General features: G+C 37.8%; 1 long non-coding RNA gene across 2 annotated transcripts in view; it reads right to left on the bottom strand.

Moving 5' to 3' along the window:
- Positions 1-2279: 2279 nt before the first annotated feature.
- Positions 2280-16542, bottom strand: part of LOC121089036 — a 59026-nt gene continuing 44763 nt past the window's right edge. For both annotated transcript variants that reach the window (XR_005828105.1, XR_005828106.1), the window contains exons 4-6: positions 14481-14548; positions 5196-5199; positions 2280-2291 (exon numbers count right to left, since the gene is read on the bottom strand). This is a non-coding gene — a long non-coding RNA (uncharacterized LOC121089036). The remainder of the gene's footprint in view (positions 2292-5195; positions 5200-14480; positions 14549-16542) is intronic.

The raw sequence follows: 16542 nt of genomic DNA, 5'->3' as shown, positions 1-16542 counted from the left end.
ATTGCTAATATGGCTCAGGTTTTGACATTGTTTGTTCCTACTACCTTTGTGGTAAGGTACAGAAACTCTCAGACAGGGATTCCCCCCACTGTTGATTTCTTCAACAGAACTGCCCTGTAACCACCCCTACATCTGTCTCTGCAGGCTCATGAAACTCTGGAAATAGCTAATGCATACTGCATTTACAGTTACTTGATGAAATAAAAGCAGTTAGATGCTAGCTATTCAGGTTGCTCTGTCTAAACCAGAGCAGAGAATCGGCCTGCTGGAATTAACAGCTTGCACTGCTTCGTGGCAGGGCTAATCCAAACATGGCAATTTAGGAAATGTGGTGAAATCTCAGGGAATATGTTCTTATTTGTGGCAAGACCCAAAAAGAACACCACAATTGCTCTGAATATCTAACACAAAATCCAAACGACTGCTAGGGATCTGATTTACACAAAGTTTCATAAAAGCGAATATATACATATGAAAAAGCTATTCCCCTTCTAAAAATTACATCAAGTATTGCAGCTGCATGTTCTATACATGTTCACACTGATTATGACAGTATGTACTAAGATACAGATAATTTTACTTCCTCAAAAGCCAAATTGTTTTATTCAGACTTATAAATCCTCTTAATTTCAGTAGGGCTTGCCAGCCCTCCATTCTGAAGTCCTGGAAGCTTTTACCTCAAGGAGTTGATAATACCTCAAGGAGTTGATAATACTGTGATGACTTTAAGCAACCAGCATGCACTTGAGTTGCTGTGTATCAAGTGCAGATCACTGCTCTAAAATTTCACCTTGTCAAGTGTTCTATTGATAAAGCTTTTTTTAATCAGAAAACTTTTTTGGGGACAAGCAAATAACCAGTGAACCAAAAACATTTAAGGAGGCCAGTATGGGCAATTCTTAAACAACTGTAGCATGGATAAAATGTTTTGGGTTATTTAGTTCTGTTAAAAATGATGGACTATGGGCCTAACTTTTACCTTGACTAGTTCGTCTTCCATAAAAAATCATGGTCTCCAGTTGACAAGATGAAAACTATCCATTTTGCCTCCTATAAAATTGTATTTCAAAGCAACTCCAAAATCTTAATTTTAACATAAAAAAAATTAAATAAATGCTTTAATTGAATTTTTTCAACTAAGCTAACAACGGAAACATACCTCGTTATTCATCAATTCCCATTAGCCTGTTGGCTAAGATGGCTCACAAAACATTAGGCATTTTTGTTTTAGTTTGGGGTTTATTTGTGCTTTTGTTTGTTTATTGTTGTTCTTCCCTGGGGGAGGGTGGGTTTTTTTTGTTGTTTTGTTTTTAAAATGTAGCATTTCCCCAACCAGAATTGTGGAAGCACAGCACAGTAGTTCAGAAAACAATGTAGCATAAAAAATACACAGCACACACAAAAACTGCACATGCCTTTTCAGAGGGCAATTGCACTTTAAAACCTAACCATTAAGCTTTCCGATACTAACAGTGCTGTTAAGAGCTAGTGTTAATAGGTTATATCCTTGTTATGTGCTACTAACTTATCTGATTACAAACACTTCATTTCTAAGCACCTTCCATCTGAGGATCATAAAGCACTTTAAAAACTTTAATGAAGCTTCACAGTGCTCCTATGAGGACAGTATCCAGTATGAGCAGACATATACACACACACACGCACATTAAGAGAGATGCTTACAATCACGGATTCTCAGTGCTTATATCTCAATTGAGACAGGAGAGGAGTGGGGTTTTTTAATTCACATTAAGCTGCACTGTGGTTGTAACAGCTCATCTTTTCTGATAACCTTTTGATAAAAATCAATAAACTAGTCTTCAACATTATGTAGACAGGCATGCTCCAGTGTCCACTAGACGAGCATAGGTATCAACTCTACCCTCCAGTTCTCATCTCGGAAAGGAGACCTGGTCTGTCTGATCTGTAGATCTTTACTCAGCTTTAAAAGGATTTGAGTTCATCCAGTCCTGCAAAACTCCCTGTCTCATGAGCTAGTATTTTGTTTGGGCTTTAAGTCCTACAGTTTGATGCCATATCTTACTTATTTTGAAGGCCGTGCCCTCACCATCCTACAACACTGGACTCCACCCACTGGGCTTTCTACATTGCCCATACATATGTGGCAATACATTTAAGACATTTTATTCCCTTATAAAGTTCTTAATTGCTGATACTGTGAAAGCAAAAAAGCCAGTTCAGCTCCTCCTGACAATTCCTCAGCAGAAACCTCAAACATTAACAAGTTTCTCATAGCATGAATGCCTTCTCACCAACTGTTCTTGCTCCTGCTGGTGAAGAATTTGCTTCCTGAAGTCTAAGAGGCAAAAAGGCAGACATTTATTTTTTTTTTTTTGCTAAAGTGAACTGAAGCCTACATGCCCTCTTATCCCACTGCAGCTCGTCAGTTTGATTTCCCTAGATCTCCCACACTCCCCAACCCTAGAAGGGGCATGCATCAACAGATACAACATAGATAATTGGACACTGATTCTTCCCCAGCTCCCCAACCAGTGGACCAACTGACCTCAATTACAATCCTAGCCAGCACACCTCTTCAAGTTAACAGGGATCAGAAAGGTCCCTTTTTCTTTCCTGAGATGAAGTTGAAGGTGTAACAGGGACATATATGTGATGGCTAGGTTACAGAGCTGCATAATTTCTAATAATAAAAAACAAGCACAGAAACCCTTAAATTAAGGAACAGTATTAAGACACTTAACTATTCCTTGTGTGCTCTACCAACTGCCATATGATTTATTTCAAGAGAACAATTAAAAACATTAAGGTTAGCACCAGGAGTTCAAAGCATCCTGCTTCCTACACTTGGTAACAACTAGGAACTTGACACAGGCATCTCAGACCTGGATAACAATAGTTCAGATCACTTCTTTATTTTCTCTGAACAGAGATGCTGAATGACCAATGCTTCTGAAACATGAAGATGATAGCTCAGTCCGGCTGTATCAATATATTATTTTCTTTAAAGTCTTCACAGCAATTGCACATAAGCCATTGTGCAAGAGATATGACCTCTCCTTCTGCAGGAGTGCAAAACTTTAAAATGTTTAAGCATTCTTCAATGACAAAATACTGATTCCTAAGGACTCCCCCCCTTCACATTTAGTGAGCAGTGAAACAATTTATGGTGCAGAATTGTGACAACAGCACTGACAAGGGTTTTTAACTACAGTAACCAAAAGTATAATTTAAACTCTTCAGACAAAAATACCATTATGAAAAGCATCTTACAAAGGAAAAGCTCGCTTTACTTCTGAAAAGGTTACAATAGCTTTTGCATCCCTTACACAAAGACACCTACCAACACATTTTAGGAATGAGCATACTACCATTATTATTCAAAACTTACATGGCAACAGTGCTTTGGAGCCACATGAAAGCTCAGATCTCATTCATATCTTGCCAGGGACAAAATAAAGAATACAAGGCATGCAAACTTCATAGCATATGAAATTTAAGAACTATACATGACTTCAAGGCCAAGCCAGAATTCTGACCATATACATTAATGAAGAGCTCACAGAAAGACGACGAGTCAGAAGGAAAACTTCATTCATCAAACTTTGTGAACACCCACTTTTCCACCTATTTTTTCTTCAGTCTGCCACAATACTTTCCGTAGCTGTTCAACCTATAAATAATCCACCACTATGCCTTCACTTCAATCTCAAGTGCCCTTTCCAACCTGGATAAAGATGAAGCTTTCTAGCTGCCTTGTAACAAAGTTGTTCCGTGAACAATGGAACTGAAAACTCATTTCCTGTGAATCTCCATCACACAACACCAAACTATCACACTAAACCCAGCTTCCTGCACAGCCAGTCTCCTTTGATACCAAGGCTCTACCAGTATATTGAGCTCTATGTACATCTCTTCCCATAACTTCTTTTTACCTCTTTCAGTATCTGGGCAAAAAATAGTATATGCTGCAGCTAATCCCAAAACACACGTGATTATTAGCTATTAACAGACATAACCAGAACAGATAATCTTTTGCTTTGTCCTAAGCCCTTCTTTTAGTGAGGATATGGTGCTTACGGACATGGTTTAGTGATGGACTTGATAGTCCTGGGTTAACAGTTGGACGTGATGATCTCAAAGGTTTTTTCCAACCTAAATGATTCTATGAAATTAATTTTGGTCTCTCCTCCAGGCCTTTACTAAAGTTTAACATATTGGTAATTACAACTATACTGTAATTTCTTACCCTTCTACCTTACTCGACCAAAACTGGTCAAGAGACTCTGAAACTTACCTTGGAAAGATACAGACATGGAAAGTAATTGCACGAGACTTAACTACTCTAGGAATTGAAATGAACTGACCCCAAGTATCTTAACCCATTTGATCAAGTCCCTCTCTAAATGCTGAATGAGTTTTTACACCCATATCCTTGGAATTAAACTACTATTCCTAGATGTTGGTTAACCTGCTCCTTACTATCATCTCAAAAGCTTCTTGACTTTGGAGACTATAATCCTACCCTAACAGGTCTTCCTCTTCCGTTTCTATAATCCTATAAACTGCCAAAGTATCAGTGAAATAAAAAAAGTTTATCCATTTTATGCAATTCTATCTATGCCAGTGAAAAGATAGTACTTCTTTCAAATAAAGAGAAGTTCAGGGAAATGGTATAGGATATCACTCCACCCATATATACAGCAAGTGGCTGCTTTCTAATTGTTTACAGCATGTGAATTACTATACCAGTTAGATGATTAACCGACGTTCTATCAACAATAGCTGTTACTATGCATTTCAAAAAGAGTAATAACCTCATTGGTTAAATCCTTCTTTCCCTCTGTTTAAGCCTTGAAGCTGTAAACATTTTAAAAAAATAGCAGCAAGCATCTTCATCTGCCAATGTTAGAATATTTAATTAAAAACTTACCTTTCATATCTATAAACACTTTACCACAATGGGACCTCTTATTATATGGAGCCTTTAGACGTGCTTCTGCTGAAATTCAGTATACTCACTCAGGTTTAGTCTGCTCATGCAAAGCATTATGGGAGATCTCACAAAAAAAAAGACAAGGAAGATTTTTGAACTGAAAGAGTTGTCTTATTCTAGTCCATTTCCCCCTCCCCCTTTTTTTTTTTCACCTAAAAGTAAGCTATACTGCACTTAAGATTTTATTTTTTAATTCTTATTCCTTCATGGAGAGATAGACCTCTCTACAAATTGTTCTGACTTGCCTTTAGTTTTAGTTTGGGGAGTTCAATCACAAGCCCGGAAACCTCTGAGCAAAGGAATTTCTGGCATCTTGGTTGGAGCTGGCACCAACCCATTTTCCTTTGTTCTCATTAAAGGAACGATAATATGCTAAGTTAAATAAATAAATAAAAAACAAAACCAAAACCACACCCCAAAGTAAAAGCAGAATACAAAAGGAATGCATATTCAGTGGATTACTGTAAAAGATTTCCCTAATTCGACTCATTTTTCTAATAAAAGCACTATTTATTGCTGCAAAAATCTGTAAACTGATCTTTCCAAGTGACTTGAACATCTTCCCTAAGTAATTTGCCTTTTTCATGTACAGCCCTTCAGTTTGAAATGTCAGGAAAAGAACAGCTAGCTATCTGTGCAGAAAATTCTACAAGCTGTAACTGTCACAAGTACTCAAATACATACAATAACCTAAAACCAGTATGAACCCCAAATACGATCAGCTTTGACAAAGAACAAAGAGTCCAGCAAATTTCATCTATCTAGGTAGCAGTAAAAGAAATCCTACCAGCTCTCCAGATCACAGCATGTCAGAGAGGCAATGCCATTTAAAAACTCCAAAATATCTCTGTAAACAAGTTTTTAATTCGTACCATGCTGACCACAGAGCACAGTATTTTTAGCCATACAAAGTAAGTTATATCTTCAACATGGAATGAAGAACTTGCTTTTTTTCTTCTCTCCCCTTCTTGAACCAATAATGGTCCCTCTCTGAAGGGTCTACATGGGATCTGCAACTTAGAACCCAAGTTCTTGGACTTTTAAGACCATTTACCTTTTTTATCCTTTAACCTCTGATATCTCTAAGCCACAGTGGATAGCCACCAACACTTCTACTTTCTGGACACCGGAAACAACAAGAGAGCACAAACTCTAATATAGCATACATCCATTAGACATTTTTTCCCTTCCCCTCTTTACCTCCTTGAAAGGAAGATTCAACCATTCATCTGGGTGTATACACAAAAAATACCAAAGACTTGAAGAATGCATTTATTCTTTGGAGAGAATGAAGCAGAGGGAAAAAAGCACTAAGTAACCTAAATTGGATGCAAAAAGAAAAAAAAAGGTTTTAGGACTGTGCTTCATAACATTTATGATCCCACTGACTTGCGCTAACAATCCAGTAAGTGAATCCTTAGCAAATCAAAATGTGTGGCACTAACTTGGCGTAGATACCACAGAAATCCCTCTAGATTAAAATGTATTTTTACATTAAGAATATAGACAAAACACTCATTTAGACAGGGCTCAAAATTACTAACAGCCCTTAAATGATCTTGCCTGCTGTTCTTTAAGTCTGTTATCTCTCTCCCATGTAAGATATCATCCAATGGTTGCCATCTAAATAGCAATAAAATGCTGAAAGGAAAGCCATGTCCAGCCTTCTATGTAAGTGATACATCAGAAGGCAGTTACCTCAAGGCAGCTCCTGATGAAATGGCAGCTTGGGAGAGAGAACAGCCACTAATCAACCAGACCTAAAAAAAAGACTTCTTGGATAATGAACTTGACACGTCAATTGTGTCCGGTAGATAGTTTGCTTCCTGGAAAGGGTCTAGAGGACGGGGGTGGAGGAGGTGGTGGTGTCTGAAAAAAAGGGGCTCTAGGATTTTAGGAATTTGATCAGTATGCAAGTGCTTTCCCCTTCAAAGTACAGTAAGTTCTTTAAGACAGCAGTAAATCAGAATCCCCTTCTTTTCATGAGCAGTAAGAATTACTACTAACAGTAATAATTAGAGAAACCAATGGTATCAAGGACTGTATGTGACACTATCTAGTCTGAGTATTTTGCAATATCATATTTATAAATCAAGCAAGCTGGAATGGAAAATATACTTTTCTCTCTCATTTTGAAAAGACAACAAATATAAAGAAGTCTCCTGATCAGATGAGACTACAAATTCAGAAGCTGGCTTTGTGTACTTCCTACTCAGGACAAATACAGATCTTGGGGGAAGAAGAGGGGGGTGGGGCATGACACCCAAATAACATAGCTTGTTATTACCACAAGGTATCTAGAATAAAGCATTATAAAATCCTAGGGAAAAGCAGCACCAAACTACTAGAATGCACACTGTCCACAAGTTGTTTCCTCTCTCAATACTCAGCAGCAGTGTAGGTTAAACACATTAGGATAGTGGGAACTTAACTTTCAAAATTGACTTTTTCTGTGATCTCCCATAGCTTCTCCCCCAGCGCCTCTCAGTCACTTGGCCTCTGTTTTTCCACATATTGAGAAAATACTTACAAAATAACAGTACACTTAATGGTGTAGGTTAACTGAGGTACACAGAAAGCCTGTATCTGTTCATGACAAAATAACTCATACAGTGCTACATGCTTTGCTATCTCTTAATTTATGGTTTGAAAGGGAGGGAAAAAACAACAAAACACTGAGGAGTTAACATGGGAAATCTCAAAACCCATAAAGTTACAATTGAAAATATTGTTAACACTATCTTGCAGAAGTGAATACCCAATTTGAAAATTACTTTTTGCTTAGAATACTCTGCTTAGAGTTCTCCTGTGGGTAATACCTCTACTTTAAGTAAAAAAAAATTCAAAATATTTAAGTATAACTTTAAACTGGTAAAATACGGAAGACAATTGATGTAACTTACGGCATTTTAAAGTGCTTAAATATAAATTCTGCGTGTTTTTGTTACACTGTTCAGAAGTACTGTACAGTAAAGAATGCAAGCCAGCTTTTCCAACATTATTGACTTACCAGTCTTACAGCTAAAACACAGTTACCTCTACTGATAAAGAATTCACTGCTGTCTCATCCATTTCTACCCACTCAATTGCACAACAAAGGGCAATTCTTTTTGCTATGCCTCAGGGTCCCCTTATATACACAGGTAGGGTTGTCTTCAAATGCAAACTTGTCCTGCCACACACTCCACACTGCAGAAAGTAAAAAGACTTCTACAACATGAAGGTAATGAAAATATTCCTTAAATCTTAGTTGTACCAGTTTTCTTTTTAAGTTTTATTTTAATGGTCTCCTGCCCTCAAATATCCTTTTAAATCTCCAAGACCATAAAAGTAAAAAAAATTTCAAAGTTAGAACTCTCCTATTCAAATGCCAATACCGGAGCTAGCCTGAATTATCACTGAGACTGAAGCATATTCTGACATGCTAGCAGAACTGCAATACCCTGTGATAAAAGTGGCTGATATGGCCACTACAGACATAGCATGTGTCTCTGTGGTGGCTTGTTAGGATGTGGGACAGAACTTGTTTGGGGACATTCCTCTAATGAGCTAATTATTCTACACACACGCGTAGAACAATCAGCAATGAAAAGAATCAGCTATGCCTTTACTTCCGAACATAATTGATGTTTTCAAGGAAAGACATAACTTGCTATGAATTTCAACAGAATCTGGGGCAATACCCAAATTTAGGTACCCCAAAGCTGGGTTGATAATCTGAACTAGGATTTGGAGGCTACTTTGAAAATCCCAGCATCAATCTTCTCAAAAAAAACCCCAAAAAGCTTCTGCTTAGGTTGGTACTGTCACTAAATTAAAAGAGTGCAATGATACTCAAGACAAATCTTGATACCTTCTGTAATATGGAATGCCCTTAAAACATCAAACAAAACCACTGTTGCATTTAGCTGTTTACTTTCAATTTGGTAAGACATGTTTTATCCTACAGGGACAAAAGCTATGTCTAGGGTCCTTCAAGGGATTTTTAATGTTAAAGAAACCCTTCAAAAGAATAACAGTATCTGACATTTTCCACCAAAAAAAGCAGATATCCTCAGGATATACCTGCAGCTTTTTTTATAGTTCTCAGCAACACTATGAAAGAGTAAGATAGGTTGTTTTATGCCACTGTGGCAGTGCTATTTACATGTGGACCCAATCTGGCAGACTGCTGAAAACAAAGGAAGACTGGCCTATTAATTGGCTCCTTATTTTGAAGTACAAGGAAAGCCTGATAGAGCTTGTTTTGATTAGTTTTAAAGTGACAAAAACTAAATTGGGGGGAAGAATAATTCTGCTGTGTAAGCAAACACAGAAGTTTTAATGAAGACTGAACTAGACTTTCAGACACGCACACTGGAAGGTGAAAGGCAATGGACATAAACTGAAAAGGAAATTGTTACTAAATATTAAGAAATTTTCTTCACCATGAGGGTGATCAACCCAGCAACAGATTGCCCAGAAAGGCTCTAGAACAATCTGGAGAAGCCTGATGCAATTTACAAATTAGATCTAACCTTCAAATCTGGCCCTCCTTTGAGCATGTGATTGGATGAGATGACTTCCAGAGGTTCTTCCCAGCTTAAATTATATTAGTCTATCATTCCTGTTTCCAGCTTAGACCATTTTAGCTACCAGTTTCTTTTAATTGTAGTGTTACATAAATCCAGGAAGACATTGAATATTCCTGCTGAAATGTCAAAAAATAATGTAAGAGAACATTATCAAATTTAAAACAACTTTGTGATCCTCACTAGTTGCAATCTCTTCCTGGTGTTACTGCAATTTTGGAGGGTCTCGTTAAAAACTCTTGCCTCAGAATCTACACATTAAACTATCAAGCCAGGGAAAAGGCTATTTAGTAGGTCTACCCAGTGACACTTTGTAAATTATGTAAATGATCTTGCTTTGCCATCTTTCTTACAACATGAATCACTTCCAGATGTATAAATTGCCAAGACAGTTGAAGGCTCTTCTCTCCTGTCATTACAAAACAGCAGGTGGGGAATAGCCAGCTGAGTTACTTCAGAGAGCAGTAATAGCTTGGCTTACCTTGCTAGTAAACATGAGTATGAACTTGGCTCACTTTTTGTCTGAATAGTCACTGTCAAACAGACTTATCCATGTGTCAGTCAGGAATAGCAAAACATACACATTTTTCTTATTAAAAGGAGCAGTTTTTCATTACACAAATTACTAATAGATCAAGGTGCCTAAGTTTCTGGTGGTGACAGCAGGGAATAATTTATTAGCACAGGCAGAGTTGCTAATTAATACTGCTAGAACTAGGAGCACAACCTCAATTTAAGGACTTGAGTAGAATTTTTCTACCTTTTTTGGGGTAGCACATAAGAGAAGCTGCTCTTTGCTCATCAACAGAAATCTGTTCCAGAAAGATGTTTCTTGATCAAAGTTGCCTGTTAATCTTTGCTCTAGCAGTGAAAAAGTCAAAGACCTGTTACAACTGGTAAAGCAACAAGAAGCTACTGCCATAAAAAAAATTAAATATTCTGGGGGGAAATAATATTTACTCCTTAAGTATGGCAATTCAGGTCAACTCCTTCATAACAGATGAAAATATGAGAGAATGCCTTTAATTGCAGATGGACATTTTGTTAAACATAATTACATTGACCTTTCTCCAAACTTTTCCTTTGGGAGGAAGAGAAAGGGGTTCCCTACCAAACATACTAGTCAGAGTACTTAAAAACTGGGAAGTAACAATTTCTCAAGGAGTCCATTAGTCCTCTGCTGGAGTAAGAAGCATGGTCCAAGACGGCCAATATAGGAGCTGTGAGCTGCAACTATCTGCAAGCTCCAAGACAGCTGCAATAGTCCAGGCAGACTCATTTATTTTGAAGTATAGGTTTTAGAGTAAGTGGCAGCCCTCATTGCTACACAACCATGACAGTTTGCATAAACTGCACATCTTTTGCAGGACTTGAGATGATTATACCCATTCCATATTTTACTCATACTAAGGATTTTGAATAGGTAACTTGTCTTCATACTTAGCTTCAATCGAAATCACTTATATTCATGCTGTAAATGATCAGTTGAAGATTTCTAGAGACACGTATACAGTCTAACAGGAGAACTCTTCCCCACAAAGCTGACAGATACCAGCAGACAGCAGTTCTCAGGTATCATTCTACAGTTCAACCAAAGGATTTTAAAATACTGCAACTTTAGTACAGTAAGTCTGCCCAAAAGAACTGTTCAGTACAGAAGAAAGCTTTGCGAGACTGAAGCAGGGTTTTGGTTTTGGTTTGGTTTTTTGTTTTGTGGTTGGTTTTTTTTTTGGTGTGTGTGTGTGTGTTTTTAATACTAGAAGGTATTACTGCAATGCCAAGTTTTTATCCTGGAGTCAAACTGAGTTGAAATACTCCGTTGCATTTCAGAAATAAAGTGCCAGAAGTCATCCATGGATGCTGGCTCCTTGTAATCCATTATGAAGCTGTACTTCAGCAAAGGAAATTTCACATGAAACTGGAGCTAGGCAAGAACTACTGCTTCCATTGAAAATCTCTCAAAAGTAACTTTTTATTTCTGTTCTTTCATTGCCCACTCAAACTGTGAGTCTCTTGGGTTGCAGTTAAATATTAAGAAATTTCTTGGTTTGTCTAGGAGGTTAACACTTGCAGACTGCTCCAGCACTCTGAGGCAAGTTAGCTTTCTTGCAGGTCAGCTGCTGAAACTGTATCTTCTGAATACTTATTTCCTCAAGAATCTCAGTACAGAGTTACCCAGATGAGGCTGCCTATGAAAGGCAATTAGATTATCATGGCCAACTTTTCAGGAAAGCAAATCAGAAGCACACAACAACAACAAAAGCCAATGGCAGCAGCACCATGCCACCTCCCAATAAAAAACCAAAACAAACCCCATCTGCACAGCTGTAGAGGCAGTAAACTAGGAAATGTGGTAACAGCTGGAAAGGGAAGGAAGCATCTTCAGCTAGTGCAGCTATTTCTGTGGTGAATGTCTGTCTCTACAGTTAAACTTATGATCTAGTTTTCACTAACAAGCTCCAATTTTATTTCAAACCACCTAGGAGGACAACAGTAAACACAGGTACGCAGAATCACTGCAGATGGAAGGGATCTCCAAGATCATCAATCCCACCTCCCTTTGATCAAAGTATGGTTAACTACAGCAGGCTGCTCCGAGTTGGGTCCATCTGGGGTTTGAGTATCTTAAAGGATGAAGGTTCCCTTTCTGGGCAACCTGTTCCAGAGGTCTGACCACATTTCGCAGTTCAAAAAAAACCAAAATATTTTTTTCCTTATATTTGAGTGGAGTTCCCCGTTTTGCAGTGTATGTCCATTGCCTCTTGCTTCTTCACCAGACATCACTGTGAAGAGTTTGGCTCAGTCTTCCTTAGTCCCCTCATCAGGTATCTATACACATGGATAAGATCCTCCCCCCAAGTCTGCTCATGTCAAGGCCAAACAGTCCCAGCTCTCTCAGCTTCTCCTCCTATGTCAGATGCTCCAGTCCCTCTCTATGGCCCTTCACTAGACCCACTCCAGGATGCCCAACTAATCTCTAATGCCAGTAAGTAATAATACAAAGGGGCAATTTCAGATTTTTTTCTTTTCTTTTGAGATCTAAAGCAAAAGATCTGAAATCAAAGCAGCTTTTTGAAGTCTCTTAAGAACACAAATTACTGATCCTTTTTGTGATTATCATTTGTTCATCTCAGATGCCAGATCAACGTCACTTACAGCAAGAGGTAACAGACAATTTTGTTAGGCAGATGAAAATTTGAGATTGTGGGTAGAAAAGGATTCAAGTGACTGATTTACATTTAAGAGCAACACCCACAATAGAATTTTGTTGGCATTATGCCACAGTTGAACAAAACAAGTACCTTCATCTCTCAGTTGCACTACTAAAATTGCACCTTTAGACTTCTATCAAAATACTAACAACATTATTAGGAGTGATACTCCGTAGGGAAGGACATGTATGACAAAATCCCAGCTGTCACCTGAATTCAAATTTCTTCATTAAAAAAAACAAAAATCCTGCCTATCACTGACCTCATATTCTCTTTCTAATAATGACAGTTCTGGAGAAGAAAGAGATGATGTTGTAAAGCACTTGAAAAGCTCTAATTAGAAATCAGGTCAACTGTAAAGCAACTCTAGTTTCCACTTGCACCTAAAATAAGACAGCAAACACAAGGCTATGATAAATCCCATACAACATCCCTCGTATTATTCACTACAATAACGTATTTTGTTAAAGTACTAGGTATCTAAAGAAACAATTCAGAGGAGCAGAAACCTAACTCCTACTTTTTATTTCTGCACTGATTTTTCTTCTGAAATTTTCTACTTCAACAAGCTTTGTATCTTGGTACCACAGTAAGTTGGGCAGTCTGAATAGAAAGAAATAGCAGCAATTACTTAGAAGTTTGGCTTACTTCCATTATGGAAAGAATGTGCATGTTCAGCACTAGAACTTCCCTGAACTCATCCTGGCTGCCTCAGAAACATTTTCTCATTGTTGCAGAGGCAGTAGACTTAGAGTTGCTACCTTATCTAGATGGCAAGGAAGACTTTCACCCCAAGTCAAACTCCAGCCCTTCTGCTAAAAGTGTACTGCTGATCAATGAGAACTTCCTCCTTCTCATCAGGAGACATCCAATTAGACAGGGGCAGGGGGGGACGGGGACAACACCCCAACAAACACCCCAAAACATGAAAGTTCTGTGCTGTGGATTTCCCAAAGACCATCTTCTTGCTTGCTCCAAAAGGCAGGTCAGGAACCCCCCCCCCCCACTTTATTATGATATCAAAATTGAATTACCATTGCAGTAACTAAGAAAAGAACATGGAAGACAACCTGCAATACTTCTAGGACAAGGCTCTGTTCTTCCCATCTGAACAAAAACCCCGGGGAAAAAACCCAACCATTACTGGATTTCAGTTTGAAATCATATGAAAAAGCCTTTTGCTAATGGAAATTGGTCATTTGCTTCTTTGATCAAGCTTCTTTCCCTAAAGCACTGTGTACCAACATCTTAAATTGTTCATCCTTGAAAGAGCATTTTGTTTATAATTTCTGTTCCTTTATTAAAATGCGCTCCAAAGAAGTAAGGATCACATTTCAAAGACGACCAATCTACCATATGCACACCAAAAGGAAGGCCATGGTTCTATGATATTTCACATTATATCAGTGAAAAGCTGTATAAAAACTTCATGTACAAACACACTACCTGAGTGCCAAGCTTCCAGAATGATTATATCTTTTACAACAACTTCTGATTTACCTTCTGAAATTGCAATGCATTTTTGGTATGCTTTTAAATTTAAGGCAAATCAACATCCTGCCTTTTTTTCTTCCCAGCCACTATCCACTATTATATATGGATATTTAAGGAACCAAAAGGGTGAGCACCAAATGAACAACCAATGTTCCCAGCACATTTAAACAAGAGTGCTTCACACCATTTACTACGGTAAGGCCCTTTTTAAATAAATGCGTGACTCACTGTTTGTTTTCTTCACCAGGAGGTGGAGTCTTGCCATGCCCCTCCATTACAAAATCCTCATGTTCCATCTGCAAAGGCAAGCATTGCAGGTCAGAAATCGGTGGAGCAAAACGCACATCACCTAAAGTGGCCCTTTTGTATATGCATAAACTGAAGACACAGTGGCTGGTCCAGAACAGATCATGTAGTTTCTTAGCAACATATGTACATCTCCAGCCCCATTGCTATGGTATCATTTTACAGCACATTTTTCAGAAAACCTTACAAGGGAAAAAAGAATTATTTAATGGCTATAGCAGAAGACTATCAGTGAGGGTATCTAGATTCTAAGTTTTGCTCTGTTACGGACTTCCCTTGTCATTCTGAGTAAGTATGGCTTCTACCACTTCTTACATATAAAGCAGGAATTCAAAAAAGTTCAATCTATCAACATCTCTGGAGAAAAAAAAATCAGAATTTTCAAAGAAACTTATCAACCACAGACAGAAACTGCTGTGAAAGCACAGTACTTTGTGAAAAGTAACTTTTATATGAAAAAGACACTTTCACTGCACACACATAGCTTAGCAGGGTAAAAAAAAGAGGCCTAAGGGAACCTCAAATGGATGCTGTTCCAATGACAACATAAGGTAGGCATTTCCTTTGGCTCACATGTTAACAGATTCCAAGGGCACTAAGGAAGTTTTCTGTTTAATTGTTTGCTTTTAAAATACAGTTTTAGCATACATTTTCAGTAATTTCTTTGGCCAGAAAGAAGAATTACGTTATACTTGATCATTAATTAATTATGCAGTCTTCATTTAATTACTTAATTCGGCCAGAATTTCTTGCACAGGTAGCAAAATATTCTTCTCTTTATACAAAAATTCAACACATGCACTTCGTATTTTATATAAACATCCAGCTATAGCAATGCTCTACTTCATGTGAAGCCAGCAAACAGGCCACACTGCAATACTCAATAAGTCATACAACAGAGCAACTAAATCATAATCACACATAAATCCATGATCCACTACATTAAACTGTAAAGAGGAAAGCAGCACTATCCAGTCAGTAAAGATAACATGGTTTAGTCAGTCTTTGAAGGAGTGAAAAAAACCCAAACCAAAACAAACCAAAATCCAGCAGCCACTTTCCCTCGTGCCCCTACCCTCCCCCTGAAAGAGTGAAGTTTACTCATTTGTACCTTGATCCTGTTGACAGGTCAGAAATACCAACAAAACCCATTATCTGCATACTGACATCTAACAAGGATAACAGAAACGATGTTATTTGCCTGCAAAGACACAGCCCTAAGCAAAACCATACATGAACCAAGCAACTGATGAACTATAAGGTGGTAATAACCTCTACAAGACAGATAATCAATCAAATACATCTTATTTCACATTTGTAAACATGTACCCATGCAACCCACAGTCAAAACAGCATTTTGATTTAAAAGCAATGTTTGAAAGCAAGAACATTTTGCATTAGTTTTGTAAATAACGCAGACCTTTATCCATGTATTCCCACCATATCAGACACACTGAAACCTATTTGTACCTCAGTCCATACCTGAATCTCAAAAACTCTTAGCATCTGGACTCAAAACTGTCTAGCTGAAGAGAGAGGTATTCAGTCCACCAATTTGTGAGGATTTTAAAACACAAGTGTGATAACCGGTAAAATAGCCAGAGATTGTGGCTGTATCGCAAAACAGCAAGGTTCATGAGGGAGGTTAAGTGTTTAAGAGTTATTCTTACACAACCTGAAATCAGGAGGCATTTTAGCCTGTTGCTGGTATGAGACAAGCACAATTCATATGTTGGGTGAGCAAGGAAACAGTTTGTGGCCAGTACTGGGAAGAAAGATGAAATACAGCCTTTGGGAGTAAAGAAGCACTATATATAGCATATATAGTGCTAAACTAACAAGATTCTCGTATAAAATAGAAAATCAATTTAATGAAGCTGTAGAAAAGAAGAGATCATAAAAACTGAAGTATAAAATGGCAATGATTTCAAAAGCAACAGAATCTTAGAAAGGAATGGGAAATTATTTTATTAGATCATAAACA

The sequence above is a fragment of the Falco naumanni genome, chromosome 5, assembly GCF_017639655.2.
Source record: "Falco naumanni isolate bFalNau1 chromosome 5, bFalNau1.pat, whole genome shotgun sequence".
NCBI lineage: Eukaryota > Metazoa > Chordata > Aves > Falconiformes > Falconidae > Falco > Falco naumanni.
Note: the sequence above shows the minus strand (reverse complement) of the source record. Positions and strands in the feature narration are given on the sequence as shown.